The sequence below is a fragment of the Pituophis catenifer genome, unplaced genomic scaffold (assembly GCF_029215685.1).
Source record: "Pituophis catenifer annectens isolate HBS135680 unplaced genomic scaffold, rPitCat1.0.hap2 SCAF_18, whole genome shotgun sequence".
Taxonomy (NCBI): domain Eukaryota; kingdom Metazoa; phylum Chordata; class Lepidosauria; order Squamata; family Colubridae; genus Pituophis; species Pituophis catenifer.
Genome location: NW_027256898.1, coordinates 9130377 through 9134330, shown reverse-complemented (window position 1 = coordinate 9134330; position 3954 = coordinate 9130377).

Sequence of the window (3954 nt, the reverse complement as noted above, 5' to 3'; positions counted from 1 at the left end):
GCAGGGGTTTGAGGGGTGGGTGGGTTTGGCGGGACAGGGAGAACAGAAAACTTTAAAAAGGGGAAAAAAAAAACTGGACAAAAGTTGAAACCTTGCAGCATGGGTGATCTAGGACTTTTGCGTCCTCGGCCGGCGTTCCCGGAGGCTCGGCCTCCCGCGTCATCTCAGGATTGGTGCTGTGAAAACTTTTGTACTGTTCCGTCAACGACAAATGTGACAAAAACAAACAAAAAACCACTGCAGTTTTACCTGTGCCTTCGCCCCCAGGCTGTGGGCCCAACCGAGCTCCTACGGCACGTCCAACTGCTTCGGACAGACGGCAAGCTCCTGGGGAAGGGTGCCTCTGGCGTGTGGGTGGGAACTTCAGAGGCTCCAGGCCCAAGGTCCGTCCTTTTGCTGCCCAGGGTGGCCAACCCAGAGAGCCTGGGAGGGTAAGGCCAGAGCCAGGGCAAGGCCAGAAGGACCACAGGGTGAGAAGGTCGCAGTTTTTAACTACTATGCAAAACAAAACAAAAAAAGCAAAAGTGCTTTGCTTGCCTTATTTCCGCAGCACGTTTGGGCCTCTGCTGGGCTCGGGTTCCTCTCCCGAGCGCCCCGGCGGTTTGGCACCCCTGACCCGGTCTGGGAGGGGGTGTGGCTTGTCCGGTTCTGCTTTGTGAAGGTCTCTCTGCCGCCTTGGCATGGGTGGAGGGCTGTGTCTGTGTTTTTTCTGCTGCTTCCCCGAGTGCCGGGCGCGTGTTCCTGGGCTCGGGGGCTTCAAGAGATGAGGAGGGAAGCCATGGGTGGGTGCCCGCAGGCTGGGGAGCCCCCCCCCCAAATCAGGACTCTGGCAGCTGCCTGGCACCCGAGATGCCCTCGTGTGTTTCCGTTCCATTGACGCTAAGTATTCTGTGGGGAGGAAAGGTGTGTGTGTGTGTGTGTGTACGTACCATTTAGGAGATTTTTAGGAGATACCATTTTGGCACGCAACTGGAAAGGGAAGCAATGTCCCCTCTTAACCCCCCTCCCCTTTTTCTTTCACTGTCTCTTGCGGCATCCGACCGGCTGGCCAATTAATTGCTTGGCGTCTGTGGGCGGCTGGCTTTTGGTGTGAATGGTGGCGGAAGGAGGGTCGGTTGGGGAGACCCTCATCCACACCCAAGGCCAGCTGGCAGCCTCCCTCCAGATGAGCCCACTCCTCTTGTTCTGTGCTGATACCTGTTCAAGAAGGAGGGGTGTGGGTTCTGTCTTGGGGGTGTGGGGGAGAGAGAGAGAGAGAGAGAGACACCCCTTTGGTGATGGGCAGCTTAAGGGCACTTCCCACCCCTCACAAAACCTTCACCCGCCCCCCTCAGTTCCTTGAACGTTTTTGGTGGTGGGTGGGCATTGATTCTTCTTCCAAGGGTTTTTAAACCCTTCACTATTTCCCCCCCCCCAGCCAAAGTTGCATCCTTTTCTTTTCTTAAAAGCCAACCTCCCCCCTACCTCTATTACTATTTTTAATTATTTTTGTTTGTGTGTTTGCAAGGGTCGATACTGTACTCAGTACTTCCGTAAAAAGCCTGCCTCGAGGTCACTGAGCCGGGAGTGTAATTTGGGCCGCTTTAATTGGCGGCTTTGCCGAAAGACCTGAATTGCCGTACTTACTTACGCCTCTCCCAGCTTTTGCCCTCTTGAACATCTGTCGGATTTCACAGTTGTTTAGCTGCCCGGCGGTTACCGTCGCCGCAAAAAAATCTGACCGCTTGCGGATTCTTTCTCTCTCCCTCCCCCCCCCCCATTTCCTTGTTGCTCGATCGTGCCTGTTATTGTTTTACTTCTGAACGCACAAGCCTGGTTTGTATGTAAGCTTTTAAACTGATCACGTGTGAATAAGGGGTCGGAGGAGGTGGGCACGGCCCTCGCTGGGTTGGTGGGGGAGAACGTTACCTCGGTGAGGTAGGGACTGTCCTTTGGCATAGGGGGACGCAAGGACAGTTCATTCTAGCTGGAACAAGGTGGCCCCTGCATCACTATCCATGGAGGAGGGTGCCCCCCCCAAAAAAATTAAGACGGCGGCTGCACAATCCAATCCCCACCCCCTCCTTTACTCGCATGGGGTGGAGAACATGTCCAGCCTCCATCTTGGCTCTTTTTGAATGGCGTGGGCACTCGTCACAGAGAAGTTGTGGGGTTTTTTGTTTGTAGGTGTCGAAGGGAAATGGGGGAAAAAATGGGGATAAAGTTAGGACGATACGGGATGGTTAATGGTAAAGGCAGCGATCACCAATATTATATGCAGGCTGTCATTAAGGGGTTGTGGGTTTTTTTGTGTGTGTTTGTTTTCACTGCTTGGAAACTCGGGGAGATTGCCCCAAGCGAGACGTAATTGTGGTCAGTTAAATGTCCACCATGGCTTCACTCAGGGCGCGTTGGCGTAGACGGTGCTGACACAGTGGGCAGGCAGGGAGTGTGTTAAGGGTCTCTGCGGGCGATTTTGGAAAAGGGGGGGAAAAATAATAATATTGGTGGGGGGCTGCAGGGCATACTTTCAATTCCTTCCTTTCTCTCTCCCCTCCCTCCCCTTTCCGTATGGCTGTAAATACTTTCTTTTTGTATTCCTAAGGCCGTGTCCAAGCGACACTTTTTAACGACTTTAACCAATCTCTCGTGGGTTTTTAAAGGCAGGTGGGGGGAGGAGGGAGGGTGGAAGCTAACAATTTTCCTTCGCTTGTTAGCCAGGGCGATGATGGCGGTCCGTCCCAATTCCTAAGCAAACTGGGTTTGTACAAAATTTGGGCCGAAGCCTTTGCCGACTTCGTCGAATGCATGGTGTTTAAAAGGAAGGGGGAGGGGGAAAAAAAGAATAAAATGTCCAAAGAAACCGTGTCTTGTTTCCAGGATTGTATAATTTAATTGTAGCTCAAGCCATGATAAGGATGCAAGTCCCGTTTCTGAAATTTTTAAGCTTCCCGAGTCCTGTGATATTCCCTAAACTGAAATCACCTATTCCCGTGATGGCGAACCTATGGCACGCGTGCCAGAGGTTGCACACACAGCCCTCTCTGTGCTGCTTTTCTGGTTTCCAGTGCACATGCTGGTCTTCACGGGCGCCGGAGTGCCTGAAAACGGCTCAAAAAATGCCCCCAAACCGGGCCATTTTTCAGGCCATTTTCTGGCTGTTTTTTTGAGCTGTTTTCGGGCCATTTTTGGCCTGAAAAACGGCCTTAAAAATGGCCAAAAACATGTGCGCGCCGGCCAGCTGGTTTTTGGGTTTCCAGCACTCCGGAGGCGCACATGAACATGCGTTCTGGTTTGGGCACTCGGTGCCGAAAAGGTTTGCCATCACTGACCTATTCCTTAAAATCAGTTATCGCATACCTTTGTCCATTGCACAGCACGCAAGGGAAATGATTTGGGAAGCGGAGACTCCGTCCTCCCCTCCTGGATCCAGGACGTCTCCCCAAAAAAGTCCAGTGGTCCAGGGGAAAGTGACTCAAAAGCCAAATTCAGCCTTGTCACCCCTTGGGAAATGGCGTAGCGGAACGGAGGCTGGAATAAGTCGACATTTTCTGCAGAGCTGCTTTAAGACCAAAAACGGTGTTTTTATCATTTTAAAACGGAGGCGGGCTGGGATTTCCACGGTTTTTTTTGGGGGGGGGGCGCGCGTGCGAAGGAACGAAGGTGGGGGAAGGAAGAGGAGGATGATTCAAGAGCAATAGTTTTGTCACCCCCCTCCAAACCTTATTCCACTTTCTCGAGGTCGCCCGAGTCGTCTTTGATAATTATAAAAAAGCCAAACTGTTCGGAATGGAAATGTTTACGGTGTTGTACATATTGTGCTTTATATTCTGTATATCGGTCTGTTTTCAAGGGGAGGGGGGGCTTTGGGGGAGGGGGGGTAACCAGAGGTCATGTATTTGTGCACTTGCCAGGAGAACCGTTTGTTGTTAAAGCTTGCTCCAAAGGGGGTGCGTGGGTGGTGGTTTTTCCCCT